This window comes from Pleurodeles waltl, chromosome 1_2, assembly GCF_031143425.1.
Source record: "Pleurodeles waltl isolate 20211129_DDA chromosome 1_2, aPleWal1.hap1.20221129, whole genome shotgun sequence".
Taxonomy (NCBI): Eukaryota; Metazoa; Chordata; class Amphibia; order Caudata; family Salamandridae; genus Pleurodeles; species Pleurodeles waltl.
The window spans coordinates 885,657,825-885,684,832 of NC_090437.1; the positions used below are offsets into that span (position 1 = coordinate 885,657,825).

The 27,008-nt window shown below is 45.8% G+C and overlaps 1 protein-coding gene across 6 annotated transcripts in view; it reads right to left on the minus strand.

The window, feature by feature from the left end:
• Positions 1–27,008, minus strand: part of ACSL1 (acyl-CoA synthetase long chain family member 1) — a 447,768-nt gene that overhangs the window by 18,648 nt on the left and 402,112 nt on the right. The window lies entirely within an intron of this gene.

Here is a 27,008-nt window from a genome sequence, read left to right on the forward strand (position 1 = left end):
GATTTTTTCCTACTTCCGGGGACATCCTCTGCCTTCATAGACTACCCTTTCAGCCAACACGCACCAGCCCATGTCATATTTCCACCCGTCTAGTTGTGGCACTTGTTCCCCTAACCACAATTTAGCAATATTGCGTTGTTACTCACATTCGGGTCATACGTAGTAGTTTTATTCCCCTCAGGAGACACCATTTTGCCAATGGAATGAGGGAGGATCCATATTCCTCAATCAAGCACTCAACCACTGCTTCCCAAAACACCTGTAGCTTTGGACAATCCCAAGCACATGGTAGAAAGTGTTCACTTGGCTACAGTCCAGTCTAAAATTGACAGTCGTGGCTTTACCCATTTTGAACAGTGTAGTCAGGGAGTAGTATGAGCGGTGGCATATTTTTAATTGCCCAAGATGGAAGCCTGATCTAATGGCAGCTTCTTGTGTGGAGGCCATGCCCTCCACCCATTCGCGGTCTTCAATTCCTGCGTCCATCTATCATTCAGGTGTTAGTGTACCAGGTGTGTTGAGTATTTTTTTTTTTTTTAATATGTTAACGAGGTGGCCTTGCATGGCATGTGCTTGCACAATCTGTCTTTCAGTGGTGCATATTCTGGGAGATGGCTGTTCATAGGTATTGCTGCCTTTAGTGTGTGTCAGGTCTGTAGATACCGATACATTTCTGTCGGAGCCAGCTGGTATTTCTGTTGCAGCTCTGTGAAAGTCATTACATCTCCCTGGCGCCACAGGTCTCTCACCTTTGAGATTCCATTTGTCAAAACCTGCGATATCTTTTAGTGTTCTTAGTGCAGCTGTGTACTATAAAGGCGTGGACTGCGTAATATTCCCCTTCCATCCCAGGGATTGGGTGGGCATGTGCCAAATGTGTTCAAATTTTGACTTTGGCCCTAGGAGTTACAGGCATGGGACGGTGGGTTAACCATCAAGTGCCCTAAGGCGTTGGTTCCCAACCTTTTGACTTCTGTGGACTCCCACTGTATCATTATTGCATACCTATCTCACTCCCAATGACCTCAGGTATGCTCTATTGACGGGATAGGATGTATTTTGCAGTACATATATGAAACGAGATAAGGACATCAATTTAAACATGGCAGCCGTGCCCAGGAGTATTAGCAGGAGTGACCTTAACCTCTCGAGGTGGAGCAGTAAGTTCTTGTCATGAAAGAATGTTGGATTTCTGGTGACTTATGTTTTAAGAGTGACCACCTAGACTTCCTTGGCATTGCCTAGCTAAATTGGTAACTGAGAGCTTCTGCTATCTATGGACCTATTTGGAATATTTTCCCCAGTTGATTGTGTATCCAGAGTAGTGTCTAGTAGTATGGAATATTTTCATTAATCTATTCAACGTGAGCTCTGGGTCCGTCAGGTATAATATGAGGTCATCCACGTATAAGAAGATTTTATGATCCCATTGTTCAGTGCACTGTAGGCCCCGAACCAGGGGGTCCCTGTATTGCTGGTAATTGTTAAGACATGCAGAACTAGGTAAACTGTCTCTCTAAACTGGATGGTCCTTTCGATCTCGCAATTAAAACCTGGGCAGGGTTAACTCTCAGTAGTCATGAAGGGCCGGTTAACTTAACCAATTGATCTGATGAACATATAAGTGAAAGGACAAATTGTGCGTCCATGTACTCTGGGAGGGGTCTTTCTGAATCATACGTGCTATAGGCAAGTCTAGGTTGAATTAATCGTGATAATTTGGCATGTGCCTGGTACTGAGGCAACACTATTATTCAGACTTATGTTATTTAATTTAAATGCTGATAATACAGATGTGAAAAGACTGTGTAATCATTCCTTCACCACTAAAGCAACTACCACCTGGTCAGTAATAAGACTAGACATTTAATGAACATGGCAGCCTAACTGATGGTTTAGGACTACATAGTCGCAATACAGCTATTAAATAGGAGTAAATAAGTACGTGCATTTTCGGTATTTATATTTTGGGGGAAGTGACATCCACATGTAAGGAGCAGGTGGTGTTTCCTTTTTGCCCTTGTCTGCAGTAAATAATTTGAAAACCATGCCAAAGGGCACAGCTCTGCATAGAGCATTTTAGCACCACAAGAGTGATGCTTTGTGCTTTTAGACACTGTAAATGTGCAAGAATGTGATAGAAGGGGAGGACACCTGTGGTTGTACTTGTTAAGGTTAATGTTTGACTGAAAGGGTTTTCATTTCACTACCTCATCAGTGGTTGTGTTCTTGAGGTGACAATGTGTGATGAGTCCATTAGGTCACCTGTTATATGTACTGCAAGGGTGTGTGTAACCGCACCAATTAAATGAGCTTTAAGCAGGTAAGATTTAGCAACCTTTCATTTTCATATTCTAATAAAATACAAATGGTTACAGCGAGTTCAGTAGAATATACTATCCCAACACAAATAACTGTAGTGCCATAAGTTCAATCTAAAAAATATATAACCTTGAAGTAGGTGTTTTACAAAATCTTGTTTTTTGTCAGGCCTGACATTGCTTTTCAAAAACCACCAAACCTTTCAATCACTTTTTCTCAATACCAGCTTCATCACCCTCACTACCCTTTCCACGTATACATACACAAACAATTTAAATTCCATATGCTCCCATTGCTCGTTTTCCAAGCATTACTGAACTAAATTACTCTCAATGGTTTCATAACCTGTGACCTTTCAACACAATGAAACTATGCCTTTACAGACACACACGAGGGCCTGATTACAACTTTGGCAGAGGGGGTTAATCCGTCCCACATGTGACGGATATCCTGCCCACCGTATTACGAGTCCATTATATCCTATGGAACTTTTAATACAGCAGGCGGGATGTCCGTCACATTTGGGACGGATTAAACCCCTCCGCCAAAGTTGTAATCAGGCACTTAGTGTCCTGTACTCACCACACACTATTTAGTAGCTTTTCTTCTATTAAAATGTTCTTTTCTTTAACCCCCTCTCTTTCCCTGCTCAAACACCCACCAACCCATTCTGTCAACTCAATCTAGGCGTGAACATGGCACCTAGCTTTCTACATTTAAATAGTTCAAATGGTGCCCTACTTGAGACCACATCCGACGACAATCTGTATGCCAGTAACAGATTTTGTAGTTCCTCCTTTCAACCGAGTTAGTTTGCCCTGGCTAGCTGAATTCCTCCTTTAAAGATCTTATTACATCTTTCAACAACTCCGTTAGTTTTGGGAAGATACAATGCACCTTTATGCTTGCACTCACTCTTGTTTTCTCATAATAATCGTATTAACAGGTGCCCCTTTTCCACAAGTTTCATCCACACACTATCATGTGCTCGACCCTTAGGTGACAAGGATCACGCCACTTAAGGGCAGCTTGTACTCTAAATGCCATTCCTCTCTGACTTTATCACTAGTGCAATGCGTTAAAACTTTATCTGATTCTTTTTAATAGTTAATGCCCCAAATTTACACGTGGCTGCTAATGTCCTCATACTTGTATTGTATTCTTCCACGTTTTCTGTTCATTACACCTGCCTAACCAAATACCACCTTCCAAGAACGGCACTCATGAGCTAGGTAATGTATTTCTAATTTTGTCAATCATGTATGCTATTTGTTAAGTCCTCTGGTTGCATCTCGTCCTATATCAGGTAAAATGTCGATCACTTTGTCCCCAAACAGTGTAATAACAGTGATAACATCTGTTGTATTCTAACTTGACCCTGCAAACTCTAGCATAATTCTGAAATATTAATGTCAGCAGTGGTCCCCCACTGAGCCTTAACAATAGTGGTTACTCTTCTCCAACTTTCTATTAAGCAGAGATAGCACTGTTTTCAGAATACAATGTGGAGGGCACAACACACTCACTCAACACAAATGGCAACAATATCGGATTTTGTTCAACATGCTTTCTGCTGATCGCACATTAAATTTCTGCTTTATATGTGCTGATCAGATGGGTTGATCTGCACAATGTTATGGTTGCTTTCTTTATCATCAATAAAACGATTGTCACAACCCCATAAGATCATGCCGTTTCACTCCTCTGGAGACTCACTATGCCATTATCAGGGAGGCTTGGTCTGACTATGCCGATTCCGTTTAGAATTCGATACGCGAAAGTGAGTTCACCTCCCCCTTCAACAATGCCAGGTTCCCCCATCTTTCGACAATGGGAAAAACTATCATCAGACCCTAATCTTGTTAAGGGGCTATCTTCCTCCACCTTGTCGGGTAATGTGGCTGAGGAGATCTCAGCTTTCACTAACTGGATTACCCAATCTACTAATCAACTAGCTCCATCAATTCTCTCGAAGAACAAAGTCTCAACCCTTAGCTCCATGGTATCCATAGACAATAGCAGATCATCTTCGCTGCAAACAACTTGAACGGAAATGGCAGAGAACCCATAATGCTGAAGGTTTGCTTAAATTCAGAAAGGCCCTGAAAATCTACCATGGTCAGAATAAAATAGCAAAACATATCTATTTCTCCCTCCCATATTGTCAAAGCCCATTCTAACCAAAAAAACGATCTTTAAAACTGCTAAACAATTCCTACAACAGAAAGCAATGATCAGGGATATTTCACCTTCTCAAATCTTATGGAATAAAATGTTCTCATTCTTCAATGATAAAATATGGACCATTCAACAGGAGTTTAGAACTACCTCCCATTTAAAGAATGTTTTTACAGGAAACACTCCGCCGTCAGTGTCCTTGACAACTTTCCAGAGAATTACCTTACCTCAGTCACATCAGACTATATTAGCCTGCAATACAGGATCCCCGCATGATCCCTGCCCCTCCTTGCATACTGCATAAAGTTGTTGATTGCGTAAACTCAGTAACCAATGAAATTCTGAACACTTCATTAGCCACTGCCGAGGTCCCGAAAGACTGGGAATTCAACGTTGTTAAACCGCTACAGAAAAACTGCAAAACCATAAAAAATTGGTTAAGGATCAACTAACTGCGAGTCTTGAGGATGCTAACGACTTACATCCAAGGCAGTCTGTTTTGCGTCCAAGACACTCCAGAGTCAGCACTGTTGGAAGTGGCAGACACGGTAAAGTTGACGTTGGATGCAGGAAAAAAAAAATGAAGTGCTGATTTTACTAGATCTTTCATCTGAGTTCGACACCATCTCTCATGACATCCTGCTGCAATATGTCAAGGATTGTGGAATGTCTCACCTATCACTGACTTGGATTAAATCTTTACTCTCAGATTGCAGACAAATGGTTACGTTTGAATCATTCCACCCCTCCTCCCCCTTCCCCTGCGCTCCCCACTGTCCCCCCACCCACCCTAGAAGACTGTCACTTCAGGAGTACCTCAGGGCTCCTCACTTAGCCCGGCATTAACATTTACATGGCCCCTCTGATCTCACTGATTACGTTTTTGCGTATTGAAGCCAATTCTTATGCTGACAACACACAACTGACCCTGCTGTTGGATACAGATTCTATTGCCTCTGAGATCCACTTTGAAAATTGTTTGACTGAGGTAATTCAATGGATAAAAGAACATCATCTTAAGTGTAATACAGACAAAAGAGAATAGTCTACTCGGGAAGTTTAATTCTTATGATCCGGCCCTATGGTGACCCAACTCCACCCCCCCCACCACCTGCTATGGTTGAGGTCGTAAAAAACCTCAGAGCATAATTTGATGCCTCTGTCATTTCGCCCACAAGCTATGGCAGTGGCAGGAATGCGTTTTAGTCTCATAAAATCATTTTAAAATGTATTTGAGTATCTGCCATTAGTGGCAAGAAAGACAATAGCCTTTGCATTGATAACATCTAGGTTGAAGTTTGTATGCAGACTCATCTAAAAAGCTCATCAGCAGCCCTGGAAGTTCTACAGGGGCTGCCAGTGCACAAAAGGGTCCCTTTAAAATCCTCTTATTTGCTTTCAGAGCTTAGAGGACTGGGGCCAAAATACTTAATTTCCAGAGTTACTCACCACATGACTCTACGGATGCTTTAGTCCTCACAAGCCAACCTTCTTAAACCTCCCACGTTTAGACTTAAAACGTGAGGAGGAAAATCCTTTACAGCCTTGGGTACAAAGGCTGGTAATCATCTCCCAAGGCATTTGAGATTTATTGAACCGGGAGCCATCTTCGGAAGCCACCTCAATACATGGTTTTTCAGTATTTATGATGTGCTGTGTTACTTGCTCATCCTCATGATGCACTCTTCTCAGGTTACTCTATTTTATGCAGCCACATTTGCCATGTTGCACCAGCATGCTTCCTTGGGAGTGGCAGAGCGCTCTATGTTTGCCATTCATTAATTCATAAAGACATACTTATAATTAATCAACACTTAAACTCTGTATATGTAAGCAATCAGTCAATCAATCAAATTTCTGCAGTGCTGCTTATCACTTATGGGGTCTCATGCTACTGTCGTAGGAATGCTGATCATTCGGAGACAGGTCTTTCTTGAACTAATTCAGCGAGGGGACCTGCCTGAGGACTGGTAGCGTGTTCCAGGTCTGCACTGCAAGGTAGAAGGGTTTGCCTCCCACTGTAATCTTCCTGATTCTAGGGGTGGCGATGAGGGCAAGTTGACTTCACATCTGACCAACCATTAATATAATCTGTGTTGGTTGTGTCTTAGCCCCTAAAAAGGGTGGCCACAGCTTAGTAGAACTTCCTTCTGCTAACTGAATCCTTTGGCATCCTGCTCCATCGTAATACATGGACAGGGGAGTTGGACACTGGCAGAATCCAAGAACATGATCAGGAGTGTCTGGAAAGCCCTTCCCCCCCCCTGGTGAGTCATGCTGCATCAAGTGGTCCAGGGGTTCAGCAGCCTGGTGTTTGTGAGGCAGCGGAGCTGCGAGTGTGGAGGAGGCTGGCCCAAACTGGTGCGTTATCCATAACTGCTGGAGGGGACTGAGGCAGAACCTGAGCAGGTGCGCCCACAGGGCATCTGTAAAGAAGCGATGGCAGCAGACTGGTAAGAAAACAAACCAACGTGCCCTGGGTACTTTAATATGGCGAACACCAGGTTTGGAGCGGTCAGTGTGGTACTGGGCTGTTGGCCAGGAGGGATACAAGCTGCTGCAATGAGGTGACTCCGGGTAGCCTCTAAAGTCCTGGAGCCAGCTGGCTAATGGCAAAAGAAGGGGTAGGGTATTGTGACCCACAGGAGTCCTGGAGAAAGAATGGATTATTGGTGCCTTAAGATAGTGGGCTACTTACACAGGAGAACAAGGAATACAGATGAGGCAGAGCTACATTTTGACTCCTTCAAAATCATGGTTTTTCCACAATAGGTCAGGAACAGCAGAAATACAATCTTAATGCTATGCAATAGGCCATCATTCTTTAGCCAACCAAGCTGAAGGTTCTCGTCAAAAGCAAATCCCAGGTCTTTGATATTTACAAACAAGCCTGAGACTGGGTCTAAGATAAAATCATCAATGGGAAACATGGGCAGGTTGCCGGAATGACAGGATCATGGATTGAATGGTTAGATCTCCCCTGTGAAGAAACAGATGTGCAGGAAATGGGGATGGAGGCCCACTGGAGACAGCAAGAACAGGGGAAGGCGAGAAAGTGTCCTTAACACTGAGCAGCGATGACTTGATGATAACTACTGCCAGGAAGGGCTATTGCCTTGGGTCTTTGTCGCAGTACTTTTTACAGAGTCTATATGTGACACAATTGCAAGTGACAACTTCTACATTATTATTTATTACTGATCTCTCAAAGCTACCCTATTGGAAGCAATAGGATCCAATGGACACATGGGTGCAAGCCAGGGCCCTATTGACACCAAAGTCCTTTCCTAGTTTTGCTAGTGTTTTTCAGTTAGAAGGGGATGTTTACAGCAACATACTACAGGGACTGAAGTGTGGGAAGGGTGGAGTAGGGTGGGATTTACTAAGTTCCAAACGTCATGGAGATAGTTTTAGGCAGACAGGGCATATTCAAAACTTACCATATAGCCTCCATAATCCAAACGTTAAGCAAATCAGAGTTCTGGGTATTATTGTGGAACGTCAACAAATATAATTAAAAAAAGGGATGCTCTCCTCCATATCACCAGCTGAAACTCCCCAGATGGGCCAATGTTGGAGAAAACACATCTGTGTATACACATCTGGGAATAAATATAGGTTCCAGCACTATCAGAAATATAATTTGGTTTTTCATTTAGGGTTTGCTAGAGGTAATAGAGGGGTGACGATATTGCTAATAAAGTATTTTCTCTTCATGGTCTGGGCCAATACGTGCTGCCCCAACTGGGCACAATTATAAGAGGGAGCCCTCAAAGCGGTCATGAACATAATGCAAGACATGAATGGGCCTGCCACTGGAGGTCTCCTCTATCAGGAATCCTCACAGGTTGGACAGCCTCACTGGCAATGAGCGACATCTGAATGGTCTGGCACCAGGAAGACAAAGGCATTCACATTTTACTCCACTCCCACCATTTGTCCTCTCCCTCCTTTCTGAGGACCTAGCTGGCTATCCTACCGCGAGGTCTATCAAACCAACCTCCAATAGAGCTATGTCCGAGCCAATCTAGAGGAGGCCCCTGGAGAGCGTGTTTGAATACAGTGATTCCTAGGCCATCTCTTCTCAGTTTATACGAAAAGAGGCTTTTGCCTACTTCGAGCTATTCCTGGGCTCACTCAATTTGGCAGCCATGATATGAGAATCATTTAAGATGGTAAATCGTGAATGACAGGCTTTTCAAGGTAGGATAAAAACTGGAACAGGAAGTTGTGTTACTTGATAAATATCCTTTGTAGCATAGTCTCAAGAAAACTTAATGAACAAGTTAATTAACTTCAGTAACACCTTATCTGGTAGAGACATACTATAGTTGCAAATTACTTACCTTAGAATTTCCCCTAGGCTATCAGTCTGGATCTGGAGATTTTTCTCGAGCACTACCCCTGCATTGGTGAATGTGTGCAGTGATGCCCATGTTGCTGCCTGACAGATGTCCAAGACTGGAACTCCATGTGCTCTCGTACAGTGAGCACGCAAAGCCTCTGGGGGTTGCTTTTTAGCCAGTGCGTAGCCCATTTTAATGCGGAGAACAACCCAACTGGATATGGTTCTCTTCTGCCCAACCTTTGTTTGCACCCACATAACCAACAAACAGTTGATTGCGTTTTACCTTGATCGTATTGAAGAGTTGCGGTTAGACAAACACTTTTTGGGTCAGGTGGTGGAGTTTCTCCTCCTCCCCAAAAGGATGTGGGGGTGCGTAAAAAGTAGAAAAGGTGATGGATTGGCCTATATGAAAGGGCGTGGCCACATTTGGCAAAAAGGAAGCCCTGGTGCAAAGCACCATCTTGTTAGGATAGATGAAAAGGAAGGGCGGCTTAGATGACAGTGCCTGCAGCTCACTCCCTCTATAGGCACAAGTGATGGCCATAAGAAGTCTGCTTTGGATGTCAGAAGCTTAAGTGCACAGTTATGAAGCGGCTAGCAAAGGAGCACACATAAGGAAAGGATGAACCACATTCAAATCCAATTGGGGCATTAAGAATGGTGAAGGAGGAAACATGGGTAAGAGCTTTCAGGAATCTACTAATAGGTAGTTTAACAAGGAGGTTTGTCAAGTAATCTCAGAAAAGCACAGATCGCAGACAACCTTTGAGCACCTCAAAGCAGAGCCCTTCTGGGCCAGAGAAAGGATAAACAAGACCTCAGAAAGAGGGGCAGAAATGGGTTCAGACTTGTCTGTGCACCATGCAACAAATTTGTTCCATTGTCCCAAGTATACCGTTTTGGTGGAGGGACTTCTGGCTGCCAAAATAACGTTAGACATTGGGCGGAACGTCAAAAGCTGCCAACTGCTGCTGCTCAATCTCCATGCAAGAAGGCCAAGACTGGACAGGTTCAGGTGACGAACTGTCCCCTGGTGCCTCAACAGCAGATCTGCGCGAAAGGGACAGTGATTGATGGCCATGCTCAAGAATTTAGGATACCAGACTGTTCGTGCTCCGTCTGGAGCCACAAGGATTACTTGGGTGCAGTTGTTTTTGATTTTCTTGAGAACTCTGGGCAGAAGTGGTATGGGGAAAAGAACCTGATCTCCACTCGAGACGAAAAGCGAAACAAGCATAACAGCTGACATTGTGCATTCTCTAAGGAGGCGAACAGCTCTAACCAAGACTCTCCCAACTGCTGGAAGAGACCTTGCACCAACTCTGAGTGGAGATGCTATTCGTGATCAACCAGGCATTGCCAGCTGAGTTAGTCAGCTCTAGAGTTCAGAGAGCTCACTAGATGTTGAACGAGCAGAGAAGTGCCCTGATGTTCCAGCCATGTCCAGAGGCCCAGAGCCACGTGACAAAGGGTCCATGACCCCACCCTTCTTGTTGCAGTGCCACGTGGCAGTGGTATTGTCCGTGAACACCTGCACTATTTTCTCTTTGAGAGAAGGAAGGAATGCTTTCAATGCCAGCCTGATCACCATGAACTTCAAAAGACTGATTTGTAGCCTGGACTCCACTGGAGACCAGATGCCTTTGATCTTCACCTCCATGTGGCCTCCACATCCCAGAAGTGACACATCTGTCACTACTGTTAGATTTGGTTTGGGAAGGGTGAGGGATCTGCCTCTGACCCAATTGCAGTCCAACAGCCACCACTGCAGATCTTGTGCCGCTCCCTTCAAGATCCCTCCAAGATCTGGACCATGTCGGAGATTTTTCCCTGATGCTGTGCCCACTGGAACTTCAGAGCCCGCATGTGCCATCTTGCATTCAGATGCAAGAGGCCATGAGTCCCAGCAGCCTAAGAGTCATTCTCACAGAAATCCAGAATACTCTTAATATCCTGCTGATACGATGTGTCTTCAGATGGTGAAGGCTGTGCTGGATATAAGTCAGGGTAATTTGGCATCTGGATCGTATGAATCCCATGGGTCTATGCCCTGTGGCATGTCACCCAAATCATTTCCTTGAGGTGGTGGTGAGAACCCTGCGGTGAAAACTGTGGTTCAATAAGTTGTGTACGAGATTGGGGAGGTGGTGGAGTGATAGAATGAAGTACTGGCGAGTTTGGTGTAGACAGCTGAGGTCCAACTGGAGCTTTGGCCTTTGAGACATGTTGGGGGGCTGAGGGGGGGGGGTGCAAGGCAGCAGTGTCCAAGGCATCCTCAAAGGTGAGATTCCTTTTGATAGGTTTGGGGATTATGGGGGCAGGCAATTGTACTCCTGGTTCCTTTTTGAATATGGAGTTGGTGCTGACGAGCGTCAATTTCTAAGATGGGCTCCACTGGTGAAGCTGCTTTGGAGGAATGACTGGAGTCTATGAAGGCACAGTCTTATGTTCCGCAATTTTCTGAGCCAAAGTCGTGTCGAATGTAGGAAAGGAAGCTCTTTTTGGCATGGTTACCCACCTTCCCCCCCCATCCCCACCTTTTTGCCTGCTGTCAGTGTGTTTTGACTTTGTTCACTGGGATCCTGCCAACCAGGACCCCACCCAGTGATTGTGTTCTCCCTCTAATATTGGTTGTATGGACTTGGCACACCCCACAATTGGCATAGTGGGGCCCCATATAACTCCCTAGTATATGGTACTTAGGTGCACAGGGCATTGGGGCACCAGGGGTTCCCCATGGGCCGCTGCATGTATTGTACCACCCATGGGAGCCCATGCAAAATGTGTCTGCAGGCCTGCTACTGCAGCCTGCGTGAAAAGGTGCATGCACCCTTTCACTGCAGGTCACTAAGTCACCCTTATGGTAGGCCCTTCTAGCCCAGGGGGAAGGGTGCATGTACCTGTGTGTGAGGGCACCCCTGCATGAACAGAGGTACCCCTACGAACTCCAGTTCCATTACAGTAGACTTCTTAAGTGCTGGGAAGCCATTTTACCTGTGTGCCAGACACAACAGTAACTCCGAACCTGGGCATGTTTGGTATCAAACATGTTGGAAACATACCCAAATACTGTTGCCAGTATTGGTTGTATGATTCCATGCACTCGGGGGGCTTCTTAGAGGACCCCCAGCATTGCTCCTACTAGTCTTCTGGGGTTTTCTGGGCAGTCTGCACTGCTACGACCCATCAGACAGGTTTCTGCTCTCCTGTTGCTTGACCAGCTCAGGCAGAGGAATGCAGAATAAAGTATTTCCTGTGGGAGAGGAAGGTTACACTCGCCCTTGGAAATAGGTCTTACATGGCTTGGGAGAGGTAGCCTCCCCAAGCCACTGGTATGCTTTGAAGGGCATATTTGGTGCTCTCCTTGCATAAACTGGTTTGCACCAGTACAGGGACGCCTGGTCCCTGCTCGTGTGAAACTGGACAATGGAAAAGGAAATGACTACTCCCCATCACCACCCCACAGGTGGTTCCCATAGCTGCTCCAGGTGGCCACTTGAGTATGCCATCTTGAATCCAAGGTGGGCAGAGGCCACTGGGAGCAGCGGAGTAGCCAGGTCAGGCAGGTGACATCACAGCCCCCTCCTGATAGGTGGTCACCTTGCTAGTGACCAATCCCCCTTCCTGGGCTATTTAGGGTCTTCCTCTTGGGTGGGTCCTCAGATTCGATGTACAAGATTCCAGCAGGACTCCTCTGTATAGTTTACTTCATCTTCTGGCCACTAGGACTCCTACTGGACCCTCCAGGAACCAACAATCTGCAACTCCAGTGACGATTCCGCTCTGCAACATTGTTCCTTTGGCTCCTTCCAGCAACTGCAAAATTTCCCTGGCTGTGCATCCTCTAAGGGAGATGAGTCTTCAGCCTGCACAAAATATAAGAAGGAATCCGCAGGCACCAACTGCAACTACGACCAATTGCACGGATCTTCTCTCCTCCGGATCTGTGTGGATCCTGCATCACAGATGGTGGACTGGAGTGGTCCTCTCTACAAGCAGTCCAACTTGGGAGATGGTAGTTCTTGCTTCTCCTTGGAGGACAGTACCCCAGTGCACTGCGACTCTTGCAGCTACCAAGGCTTGTTCCTCCTCCAAGGGATCTTCAGGGTCTGTGTAGCTTTGCCCCTAGCACTCCTTCCTGCAAAGCACAGCCTCCTGCTTGCTGGGACTCCTCTTCAGGTGGCCTCACTGCAACTCCTGTGCCTGCAGCCTCCTCTGCTTGTGACTCTCCCAGCTGTTGAGGGTCACCACGGACTCCCCTCCTTGGGTCGAGTCCCCTGGACCTTGCTGGCCCTCTTCAGCCTTGTAAACCTTCTCAGACTCTTGCATTTTCCATGGCTTGTTGGTGGGTTTTCAGCACCACTGAGACTACCTTGACTGCCGACATGGGTCATTGCTTATATCATTTCTGGGACTCCTCTTCGGCTCCTGTGCAGCACTGATGACCTTATTTTTCTACCATCAACCTGGTCCTGCATCAAAAGAACGGTGGGTAGTGGTTCCTGCCACAACCCGGAAAGCCCAACTCGAACTGGATTTGAACCCCTTCCTTTGCAGGACCTCTTTGGTCAGGATCAACCTTGGGTTCTACCAGTCATGTCTGGGTCTTGCACAATCCTTTCCCAGAGTCCCCTTGTTGGTTTTGGGGAAAACCTGGCAATTACCTCTGCTCTCCTGGTCCCTGGGGGGTCACTCGGGTACTCACATCCTGGGGTCCCTAGTTCCTTCAGCTTCCCTCTACAGATTCCACTTCCTTGGGTAGGTGAACTGACTTACATTCCACTTCTTTAGTATATGATTTGGCACTCCCCTAGGGCCCTCACTGTGTATTATTGCTTTTACCAATATCTATTGCTTTCAATGTTATTTACTGATTGCTGATGTGTATACAATAGTGTGTTTACTTACCTCCAGTTGGGGTATTGCCTATATAGTATTTTAGTATTTGTTAATATAATAAAGTGTCTATTTTAGTAACACTGTGTGCTTCTTTCATGTGTGTAAGTGCTGTGTGACTATAGTGGTATTGCATAAGCTTTGCATGTCTCCTAGATAAGTCTTGACTGCTCATCCACAGCTACCTCTAGAGAGCCCCATCTTCCTAGACACTGCCTACACTTCAGTAATAGGGGATACCCGGACCTGGCTTAAGGTGAGAACACCATAGGTGCTCACCACACACTAGGCCAGCTTCCTACATCGAGTTGAATCGGTCAGCTCAGAAGTGGTTGCAGAGGGCTTTTTGCTCAGTGCTGAAGCGCTTGGTTTGATGGATCTGCTTGATCCTGAGGCTGTCTGGTATGTTGAAGAGTTGAAGGTCGCTGCCGAAGACGTCTTGGCTGTTTTCTGGTGCAGAGACAGAGGGTAGAGCATCTGAAAGTGATTGGCCTGAAGGCAGTGGCAGTCCTGCAACTTGCTTCTAGGGGGTTCTTTAAAGTCTTTGTATGACCCGCAGGGGTTGTTCTCCTCACAGGTGGTGTGGAGGTGACTGGCTGGCTCTAAATGTCAGATTGGACATCTGACTTTGATGGAGAAGGCCTCCTCCTATTTCAGCTCCTCCGGCACCTGTTCTTCCCTGAAGATATCCGAGTGTTGTCTGGTGTTTTTTGATGCCATCTCCAACATACAAGTTCTTTCGGTCCCGGAGAGTCGTCTTGGATCAAAAGGAACGGCAGGTGTCGCAGGTTTGTTCATTGTGGTGCGAGGAGATAGACAAATTACACACCAGATGTTGGTCAGTGTGGGGTAATTTAAAGTGGCATTGAGGGCAAAAATTAAATGGAGTACGTTCCATCAGCCCAACATAGTCAGACACCATATGGAAAATTAGGCCAGAGGTGGACGTCCCGAAGGGCGGTAAGACAGCTCCTTGTGCGGAAATTTCGGTCCGACCACAAAATATATAGAAAACTCGATCTAATTACAATACCGGAGAGAAAACAATCTAACAAAGGACTCACTGCCCACGCACAGTATTACCGAGAGGAGTAGTCACTCAATCTCATGACTCGGAAAGATTCTTCAAACAAAAACAAGTTGTAACACTCTGGACACAACACTAGATGGTGGACTTATAAAGTCTGTATCTACATCCATACATGCCATCGAACTGACAAGTTACTTACCTTTGGTAATGCTTTATCTCGTAGAGACCGTATCTAGCTGCAGATTCCTTAAGTTAGAATTCCTCAACACATCTCTCTGAATCTGGAGAGTTTTCTCAAGCCGTACCACTGCGCGCCATTAGGTGGCATTGACAGGCTTTGCGTCAGTTGTCTGCATCGACAGTGCCGGATAGAAAGTTGCTGTTCCTATATAGGCATCATCCTAGCGTGCCAACGTCAGATTCTTTCCATGACTTTCCATGTCAGAAGGGCAGAGCCATGAAGAACACCGACGACTGGTGTGTCAAAACTGTGTCAAGGCCCTGAAAGGGGAGCAACGTCCCTAGAACACCATTTGCAGAGCAGGGAGGAACAATGGGTGAGTAAGGAATCTAAAGGTATTACTGAAGGTAAGTAACTTTTCCATCTAATAAGAGACATCTAGTTGCAGATTCCTTACCGTAGAATAGATACCCAAGCAATACCATCCCCGGAGATGGATCTGTGAAGTAAGGTCACATTAGAAGGTCCTGCAGGTCCTAACTTGCAAAATGTCCGTCCCTGCGGACTTGACTGTCCAGGCAGTAGTGTTTGGTAAGTGTGTGCAGAGATGCCCATGTTGCTGCCTGACAGATGTCATGGACTGGAACTCAGCATGCTAATGCACTGGTCGCAGCTTTAGCTCAGTTAGAATCAGCACGCAAACCCTCAGGTGGTTGCTTCTCAGCCAGTGTGTAGCACATTTTAATGCACAGTACAAACCATCTGGGGATGGTTCTCTTCTGCACTGCCCTACTTTTCTTCACACCCACAACAAATAGAGTGATCATCCACTCAGAACTATTTGGTACGATCAAGGTAGCACACCTACGCTCTTTTTGGGTCCACGCAGTGGAGTTTGTCTTGCTTAGAAGGAATGCAGGGGGGGGGATGTAAAAAGTAGGCAAGGAGATGAATTGACCTACATGGAAGGGTGTAACAACTAGGCCTTAGTGTGAAGCACCACTTTGTTAGGATGGATGGAAAGGGGTTGGGTGGCTTAGATGACAATGCCTGCAGCTCACTCACCCTGCGGGCAGATGTAATGGCCACAAGGAAGGCGGTTTTCAAAATGAGAAACCTGAAAGGAAAATTGTGGAGAGGCTCGAAAGGAGCCCATACTAGGAATGTCAGAACCAAATTCAAATCCCTTTGGGTCATAAGGGGAAAGAGGTAATATACGAGTAAGGCCTTTAAGGAACCTATTTACAATGGAGACTTAAACAAGGAGGGTTGATTAGGCAACCGCAAAAAAGTAGAAATGGCAGATACCTTTGAGAGTGCCCACAACAGAGCCCTGCTGGCCCAGAGAATTATTAACAAAAGAACCTCAGAAAGAGGCGTAGAAAGGGGGTCAAGACTTGCTTGTGCAACATGCCACAAATGTATTCCAAGGACAGCATATACCATTTTGGTTGAGGAATGCATGGCTTTCAAGATTAAATTGCAGACTTCGGGCAGAAGGTCAAAAACTGTCAACTGTCACTGCTCTATCTCCACACAAGGTGGAGACTCGACAGGTTTAGGTGGAGAACCCTCCCCGGCTGCTGCGACAGAAGATCCTCCCAAAGGGGCAGTCTGATCAGAGCATGGATGGCCATGCTCAGTAGCTCAGGATACCAGACTCTTCATGCCCAGTCTGGAGCCACAAGGATTACTTAGGCCCAGTCATTCTTGATAACGCTGGGCAGAAGTGGTATAGGCGAGAAGGTGTCCAGGAGGCTTGAAGTCCACTCAAGATGAAAAGCATTGCAGAGTGATTGGTGCTTCGGAAATTCAACGCGAAATACTGCTGACATTTCGCATTCTCTGCAGAGGCGAAAAGATCTAAGGCGCTCCCCACTGCTGAAATAGAAATAGGCACTTGCGCCACCTCCGGATAGACATAATTCGTGATAGACTAAGCAATGACAGCAGAGTTCATCCTCTCTGGTGTTCAGATTGCATACTCCTGCCATCTAGTGATGGGTCTGGAGTGTTGCAAGTTGTTTTTCTTCGAAGAAGCAATTTTGAGTCTCGGGATTGAGTGACTCCTTCTCAATGATGCTGCGCATAGGCATCAAGTTCTTTGTAGAGCTGTTTTCCCTCAAAGGGGGAGGAAAAAAAAAAAAAAGAAAAAACAGAGTAAGATGTCCATGCAAGTGTATCTAAATTTGTAGAAATGTATACAAATCTAAAGTAACTGGAACAGCCACAGGCATCTGGGAAGGAGGGACGGCACGTGAATATACAGCACTATATGCCACGAACAGATGCTTACTGGGTAAGTAACATATTCCGTTCATTGGCATATGTGGGGATGTAGATACACATGCTCTGCATAGACACTAAAGCAGTTCCTCCATGAAAGCGGTGGCTAGCCTGTGGGAGTTGCAGTTGTTTAAAAAAGTGTGTTCTTAGCACCACTTGTCCTACATTGGCTTGCTGATGTGCTAGTACATCTCCAGAATAATGCTTTGTGAATGTATGTGGTGTAGACCAAGTACCCACTTTGCACATCCCAGCTAAAGGTAAGTTTCCTTTGAAGGCCATGGTGGCTCCTTTGTTCCTAGAGTCACAGGTAGCTGTATTTTTGCCTTTGCATAGCAGCTTTGTATACACTAGCTGGCTATTTTGGGATACTGGACTACCTTTATCAGGTAGAGAAAACTCTACAAAAAGCTATTTAGTTTTCATAAAGTCTTTGGTCCTATTAATGTAGTACATGAGTGCTCAGAGTGTGGTTGTAAAAAATAATTTTAAAAAAAGAATGGTAACTCAATGGATTGATTGATATGGAACTGAGAAGTCACCTTGGGAAGGAACTTCAGATTTGTATGAAGAACCACCTTGTTTCTGTGTATTTGGAAGAAAGTCTCCAAATGTTAAGGGCTTGAGCTCAGTAACAAATCTGAGTGATGTACTGGCAGCTAAGAATACCACTTTCCACAAAAGAAACTGAATAGGCCATGAATGAAGTGGCTCAAAATGAGGACCCATGAGCCTAGCAAGTACAAAATTAAGATTCCATAATGGTGCTGGACTTACCCTGAGTGGAACAACAAGACCTTCCATGAAGGCTTTGATAACTGATTTTGAACGAGAAAGTATGTTGTCAGTTCTGTAAATATGCAGCTATCGCTGCAAGGTGTAGACGAATAGAAGTGCAAGCTAAATCTGATTACTGTAAATGGAGCAAATAAACAATGTCCTGAACTTTAGCTTTATTAGGGCTAATTTGGTAGTAGCGCACAAATGTTTTCAGCCATTTTGCTGCATAACATCCTTTGGTTGTAAGGCCTAAAAGCTTCTCTCAGAATGTCGATACATTCCTGAGGCAATCCTAGATTGCAATGTGTCTCCTGCAGTCAAATTTTGTTAAGTTGAGTGACTTGGGGGCTGGATGTCTGACCTGTTGCTAATCCTGTGTGAGAAGGTCCAACCTGTTGGGGGATTCCTTTTTTTTTTGGAGATGAAGTGTCCAAATCCTCTTAGAAGGATAATTTGCTCTTGAACGTGACAGGCGGAAGCGATAATACATCCTGTACATTCCTGAATATGGAGGCGCCGCTGTTCAGCGTCTATAGTTTGATATAGGCTGAACTGGAGATGGCAGAGCAGAGGACTGACTTGTGTCCATGTGCTCTGAAGGAGCTGGACCCCTTGTTTTCGGCACCAACGGCTTCAGTCGGTGACACTGTCGGGCTGGTCGGCTCAGAACCAAGGTGCTCAGTGCCGAAAGTTTGCTGGAAATAGTTTCCGACTGAGGAGCTGGAGGTCGACGCAGAAGATGATATTGTGGTCTTGGCTGGTTACAGAGTCGAGCCAAAGGCCGGGACAGCCAAAGTAGCTTTTCGAAGCTGGCCATGGCCTGAGGGCAGTGGCGGTCCAGCAACCTCTGTAAGGGTATTTTTAACATCATTTGAGTGGGCAGAAGGGGTCACAGTACTCACGGGCTGCGCTGATGTCACCTCATGACCATGTCAGACTGAACATCGGAGTCTTGGATGGAGAAGGCCTCCTCTTGTTTGGGCTCCTCCTGTGCATGCTCCTCCCTAAAGATGTCTTGGGTGTCTTCTGGGGACTTGTGCACCATCTCCAACCTACGAGCTCTTTGTCCCGAAGGGTTTCATTTGAGCTGAAATACTTGCAGTCGTCGCAGGTAGCTTCTTGGTGATCAGGGAAGAGGCACAGTTTACACACCTGATGGTCCATGTAGGGGAATTTCGAATGGCACAGGAGACAGAAAGGCAACAGTGTCCGTTCCATCAGCTCAGCATTCTCTTTGGGCCCGTGTGGAAGTAGGCCAGACAATGGGCAAGGTCGCTCTGAAAGGCAGTCGGTATTCGATCCGACAACTGGAAAGAACGAACCCAAAGGAGGAATTTCATGATCGAGAAAACAATCCAGTTGAATAAAAGAATGACAGAAGGAAAGTTTCAAACCAAAGTGAGCCTAAGACAGATTGAAGATACGTCCAAAACCTGACGGCAGAAGAAAACAATCTAACAAAAGGCTCACTACCCATGTGCAGTATCACTGAGAAGGAAGAGTCACTCGATCCTGTGGCACGAAAATGCTTCTTCGAAGAAAAACAACTTGCAACACTCCGGACCCAACACTAGATAGGAGTATGCAAACATTTAAATCTACAGCAACACAGGCCATCGAAAATGAAAGTAAGTATCCATGCAAATACCACGCTACCATGCAGTCTCCTGGGTCCAGGACAGATAGATCTTGAGCCAGAGTGAGCATTTTGAACTTCTTGAGAAAGATTGAGATACCGAAATGCTCAAATAGAGCGGAGGCCCTCGTCCTTTTGGGTGCCAGAAAGTAGCAGGTATAAGAACCACAACCTACTTCTGGAACAGTGACCCGAACTATGGCTCCCTTGGCCAAGAGAGCACTCCCTCATGGACAAGTGGCAAGTGATCCTCCATCATCCAATCATAGGATGGTGGCATGGATGGAGGAGTCGTCTTGAAGGGAATGGACTATCTGCAAAACCCAGTTGTCTGACACTATGGATTGCCAGCAGAGCAGGTGATGGCAAACTCTGCCTCTGACTGGTCCCTGGTGCGGAAGAGTCGGACTAGATAGGCCTGGAGGAAACTGCAGGGTGGGGGACAGACCGACCAGACCACTGGCTCCCTGATCCATGAGGACAGTGGATCCCACACCCCCTGGCCACACAGGTTGGGCAGCTTGCGTGGCATGGTGGCTGGATGGGAACAGACAGGGCTGGGTGCCCCTTCTGTAGCCATGAAAGAGGTGCCACTGCGAGGTCCAAGGATTTGGCTGTAGCATAAGAATCCTTGAAGCCATCGAGCGTGGTCTGCTTTCTCTCCAAAGAAAAAAGTGCCATCAAAGGGCATGTCCATAAGATTAGCTTGGACATCCCCGAAAAGCCAGACGTCCTCAACCAGGTGCAGCACCTCAAGGCCACTGTAGAAGCAACCACTCTACCAAACGAGTCGCTCGTGTCCAGTACACATCTGATTTGTGAACTTTGCTGCCTCTCTTCCACCAGCAACTGCTTGGGAAAGAAGAGCCTGGGCGCCCTCCAAGACCTGTGGCATCACTTGTACAATCATATCCCAAAGCGTAAGGGAATAATGGCCCAAGCGGCATGCAGTGTTCATGGACGGCAATGCCAGGCTGGTGGAAGAAAACCTCTTCCCAAGTGTCCAGCCTCTTGTATCCCCTATGCGGGTGTGCAGAAGGGAACGCACCCTGGGAGGTGGTGGCTTCGATAACGAGCTCTCAGTGGTAAAGTGTGTCAGGAAACCTGGGTCACCCAGTGAAGGGCAAAGGCGGCAGACAATTGTCCTGTTCACAGGAGCCACTGTGCTTAGACCAGGCACCCAGTAGGACATCCGTAAGGGGTTCAGTAAAGGGAAACCAGGGCTCAGAGGATGACACCCCAGACAAGCACCTCTGAGGTTATACCGGACTGCCACCGAAGGCAGTTCAAGGTCCACGACCTTGGCTGCTCTCCGCACCACCACTGAATATGAAGCTCTCTCTTCCGTAGCCACAGAGGGATCACAGGACACTGGCTTCATCCAGGTCCATACGCTAGTCCATTGGGTCTTGGGCTGGTACTCTAAAGGGTTCAGTGACCCCTCCCATTTCTCACCATAACCTAGCCCAGAGGAATAAGGCTCAGGAACCATCATAGGGGCAAGGGCTCTGGGCACAGGAGTCTGCATCGAACAACACCCATCCTACTCCATGTTGGCAATGAGGATGGAGCAAGGAGTGTATGTCTGGACTGGCGCTGGGGAAAGTCAAATGGGTACAACCAACGTCGGCCCGGATCCAGGAATGAATCCATGGATGCCCCTTGGAGCCAAGGCTGAAACTGCTGGTGCAGAACCCAAAGGGCACCTTTCGACTCTGCAGGGTACAAAGGTGCGCCAGCGGAGCCAGCCTGTCCAGAAATGAGGTTCATGGCCTCATTAAACTCGATAAGTTGTGCAGGGGTTACTCCGGCTCCCAGAAATTCAGGGAGACGTGGAGTCGGCCCAGATCCAGGCTCTGCAGGAAGGCCTAGATCGATGACACACCCTCGTCGGCCTGACAAATGAGGTGAAGTTGAAGAATGTTTTGCCTTCTTATGCATTGACTTACCTAGTCATCCCAAGGACGGAGTGGGATGACGAAGGGAAAAAGGACTCCGTGACCGATTCACAGACCTTCCTCTCGACCGAGACTGATGCAGAGTCGAGCGACACCACCTAATGGGGATGCAGGAGTACTGCTCGAGAAATATATCCGGATCCAGACTAACGCCTGGGGAAATTCTAAGGTAAGGAATCTGAAACTAGACGTCTATCAGATTATCCTCTAATAAATGTGTGCAGTCAGCATACAATGGAGGGCTGGGAGTGGTAGATGTCCAGCTTTATTACTGGGCCACAGAGATGCTGCCGATCAGAAGCCTGCTCTAAGGAAAGAGGACTGCTTAATGGATGGAGGCAGACCTATTTGAGGTACTTTGAACGATGGATCTTCTATATGGTGTGGTTGCACCATGTTTACTTCCCGGCGCAGTGCAATGAAATGGATTGTATGGTAAGTCCACAAAAGAGACCCCCATTACGGCAGGAAACCTGACTTACCCACTCAGCGAGACACTGGGGCTTCCAGCACTGGAACCAGATTGGTGTCTCAAACCTTGGAGACATAAGGACAGAGTCATAGAATCTTCTGAAGAGTTAAGAGACCAATTCACAGGGTACAACAGTTTTACCATTATTTGCAGCTGTAATATGCACTGAAGGAATGCAAGCGGAGACTTAACCCTCTACTTGCCATCAGTCCACTTGAAGCCAAATTAATAGTGTAACCAAGTGGCTGGAAAGGAGAGTTTCACGTATATCTACTAGCGATAAATATCCCGGACCCACTACAAAGCCTGAGAGACCAGTGGGCCACCTGTGAAAAGAGGACTGAAAAAATGTGGTGTCCTGAACCTCTGGCAATTTTCGACCAAATTTTACTTGATACAATTTAAATAGTTTCATAGGGTTTTCTACACCCCACAGAGGATGTGGCAAATGGGCAACAGTTCTGGCTCCAATTGTCTTAGATACTATAGCGCAGTAGGAAATTTAATTCACATGGTCTGAGATTGCCCAGTAATAAGTATTAGTCACAAATATTGCAGAGTTTAGCGAAGTGGTGGGGCCACCCACTGACTTAAACCTTAAGATTGAACTGTTGGGAATAATGGATGAATGTGGTGGCTCTAGGTACATCTAGCTAATGGTTGGAATCAGACTAATCTGGGTGAAGGATAGAGCTAAATACTGGTGACTGGACAAAACAGTCTCGCTGAAACCACTGCCAATGATGCAATAGTCTAAAACCTTCATACATCATTCCTGAATGGAATACTTGCATGTGCATCACCAAGATGCCTTAGTGTCTTCCTCTGCAGGGAAAGAGGTGCTCCTATTTGGAGATTTTTTTTTTTTTTTTTTAAGAAGTTCTGTGACAGTTTTGTGCCAATGGCAGTTTTCCCCATGGATAGCGCCACTAAACACTCATAATTAACATTCCCTTGCACCACCACACAAATAGAATAAAAGCACTGGCTAAGCCAGTCGGTCTGGCACTGGCTGGCAGTCTTATGGCAATCCATGTTTTGACATGGTTTTTGCAAAGCTTTATTGTTCTGGAAGCTACCGGGCTAAAAAACCCTCACACATGGGCATCAGACAATTTTCTTTTGGTCTCACGTACACATTACCATAATACTCCGTAGCAGTGAAAGGAATTATTTATTTGTGGATATGCTCCTTGTGAAAGAACAGCATGCCTTAACTCACCTTCGAGTCAATGGATGAAGTGAGCATATACATTGCTCCCTTGATGCATGCTGGCGTGAGAGGAAGAGAAATGTGAATGACAATCACAGACTAGTGGATGAAGGCTGGGTGAAAACCTCTATAAGTAACTGACACAATTTTAGTAAAAACAAAAGGTATTGTCGAAGAGACCTACAAAATCTAATCAGTATGGAATTGACTGCTGGCCTCTGGTCTTGGAGTAAGGTGACAGGAAGGAAGACAAGAAAAGAAAAAAGGAATAAAGGCAAACAGAGGGAAAGAAAGCAAACGGAAGGAAAGAAGGCAAAAATAAGAAAAGAGGAAATAATGAAAAAAGGAAAAGCACAGCATAAAATATTGAATACGAAAACCCAAATTACACCCCACCTAGGTTTTAAATAAAATAGTTGCACATGTGCTGCAAATAAAACAATAAGGTTTGGTTTCCTTCTTGGGCATAGGTTATTAAAGAACCACTGGTGAAACAGAGTTCAAGAACTTAATATGGTATGCTATGAATACAATAGCAGTAAGAAACAAAGACCACTCCAAAAGGAATTTAAAAATTGATAAGAGATGAGATCGGATAAAGCTGCCCTGGTCTCACTTTAAAGGTGTCTTGGTATCATGTCAGGCAATAATAATGAAAAAGTACAAACAAAAGACACTGATACCTTTTGTGCAGATGTTCACCTTGAAACAACCTCAAAATACAATCACCTATGGTAAAGTTAACGAGTGGCTTAAGTGAGCTGCCCCATGCTCTAGTGGACAGTTAGACAGGGGTGGCTATAAGTCCCTTCAAGTATATTATAAATGTTATTTTAGTAAAATCAAAAGATCTGGTTAACACCAGACCTAGAAAGTCAATGCGCATGTCAAAGCTACTGCACTACATGATCCTACTCCCTGAAAGGAACTGACATCGCTATTATGACTATGCTCCTCAGGGAGCCACCCAAAAGGACTACTTCATGAATCAGAACACAGATGTTACCACTCCTGACTAAAAAGAATCCTGTCAACAAACACAGTTGCAATAAGCCTGTTTATTGTATAACAAAAAGTGAAGGAAAAAAAATAAATAAATAAAAAAAGTCATTCAACAACATTTGCTTTGATCATCTCGTCAGTCTATTAATGAAAGCATTTGGTGAATCATTATGCATTATAAGAAGTATTCATGTTAGAACTAAATGTATGAGGGGTGGGGAGGGGGATGAGATAGACAGTTATGCATACATTTTCATAATTATCTGTTCCGGTCTGTATCCATTGCTCAGTCACCCTTGATATATTAATTGTGAAGATATCATTGCACTGGTGTGTAGTTGGGGGCGTGCCCATGTTACGCGCTTATACCTTCCATTTTTGTGGAGTCTGATCCTGGTTGGTTATGGTAATTTTGCCATGGTTTTTCTATTAATTAGTAGTGTTGTTACCATACATTGTAAGTTATAATGGTGTGGGATGGGGGCGGTTCTCACGGCCGTACGGTTTGCACGTCAACTGTGATTCATGTACTTTGCCCTTGTTGCATGGGCGCCATGCTCCAGTGACCTCCATCACGTATTCGGTGGTGGTGGGAGGGGGGTGGATGTCATCTTTAGCATCTATTGAGGCTATGTGTGTGTCACATATTTCAACTCCTTTTATCTTTACTCCCTTGTATTGCAGCAAATGAAGACCCTGTGCCTGTGCTTTATCCCATTTCAACAGGTCATATAGACAGCGCCGTGTATCTGGTGTGGTCGGTGCCTTCCACTGCATCGCTAGTAGGCGCTTAAATCACATAAACGTTAAGTCAATGCACTTGTGTAACTGCTTTCCCTTTGCTGACCTCTTGCGAATTCCCGAAAGGCAAGATTCTGGTATAGGAGACAATGGATGTTCCACCAGCTTAGCTGTCAGGGAGGTGAGGGTGTGCCAGGAACGGAGAACCGGTGGGCAATCCCATATCATGTGGTAAAAATTAGCTTTTCTCTCTCCACATCCAGGGCATTTGTGTCTATTATGGGGGAAGATGCGTGATAAACTATGCGGGGATATATAGGTTTGATGTAAGTAATTAAATTGAGTGTAGCTGAAACGTGGGTTTCGTGACACCATTTTGACCATGTTGAGCGCCATGTTACATTCCTGCTGTGACAACGGCGTCACGAGAACATGATCCCACCAAGCCCGCGTGATAACATGTGCGTCTGCAGTGTTTTCTAACACATCCCTATATAACTGGGAGATGATATATTGAAGTCCTGAGCTCGCTAGGAATGTGTGTAGTAGTGGGTGAACCATATGCTCATTGTCACCATTGTGCCATATCCTGCGTGTGAGTTGTTGTAATGCATTATAAGTTAAGAATCGCCCTGGTCCTACATCATAGGTGAGTGCAAGTTCAGAGTAAGGCATTTGTTTACAATCCTTGAAGAAGTCCCCTATTGTTTGTACGCCTAATGTAGTCCAGGATTCTAGGTCATGATGTGTACTTAATTGCCTTATTCTCTGGATGGCCAGCAATGGGACCCTGGGTGTGTAGGGAGGGATATTTCCCCTTTTAATTATGTAGCGATGCCAACAACGTCTAGCCACCGTCATCAAGATATTTGTGCGCCGCGGGGAATTAGTGTTGTCCTGTAGACATCCCAGTACATTAGTATGTCCCAGTGTCTCACGCACCGACAAGTTCCATACTGGGAAGGTTCTGCATCCATAGTAACAGTCATTTAAGTTGTGCGGCCACATAATATAGCTTGTAATTTGGAGCACCTAATCCACCTTGTGAGGTCAATGTGTAAGTGGTATTGAGAGCTACACGACTGCAACCTCCTTTCCATATGAGATCTGACGAGGCTGTTCAAGATTTTAAAGAAAGATTGAGGGAGGATTAGTGGAAGGGCTGTAAAGTACTATAATAATCTGGGGAGCACTATCATCTTCGCAATAGCTACGCTGCCCATTGGGGACAATGGCAATGAATTCCAGAACGCTAATGAGCCTTTTATGAACCTGATCGCGCGTCCTAAATTGCCTTCCCTCAAATCGGCTTATGATATACCGGTTTACCAAGGTATTTAAACGTCAAGTAACACCAAGGTATTCCATGTGCACTGGGGTTAGTTAGTAGGTGCTCTGGGAATCAGTGTCATCAGGAATACACAGGATTTCACCAGTTCACAAGTAGTCTCGATATGTCTCCGAAGTGCTCCAGTAATTGTAATAAGCCCGGGAGCTAAGCTGTACTCTTACGTAGGTATATTAGCGCATCATCTGCATACAGGAATACTGTCCGATGCCTGTCTCCATCGGGGATACCTCATTGCCGTGCCCGCAGTCTGAGCTGAGATGCCAGAGGTTCTATAGTTATAGCAAACAGAAGCGGCGATAGGGGGCATCCCTGCCTAGTACCTCGTTCTATGGGAAAGCTATGTGAAATTATCCTGCCCGTTTTGACCCTAGCCGTAGGATTGGAGTACAGGGTATCAATCCAGCTCATATACACTGGACCGAATCCGATAGACTTCAAGGTTGCTCTCAGAAATGACCAACGAGAGCATCAAATGCTTTTTCAATGTCTAAGGAAACTGCAACCAGGTCAGTCTGATTCCGAGGCAGCCGAAATGAGGCTCAGTAATTTGCGGATATTCAAGAAGGTGTTCCGACCGGGGATGAATCCCGATTGGTCTTCATGTATCCGGTGTG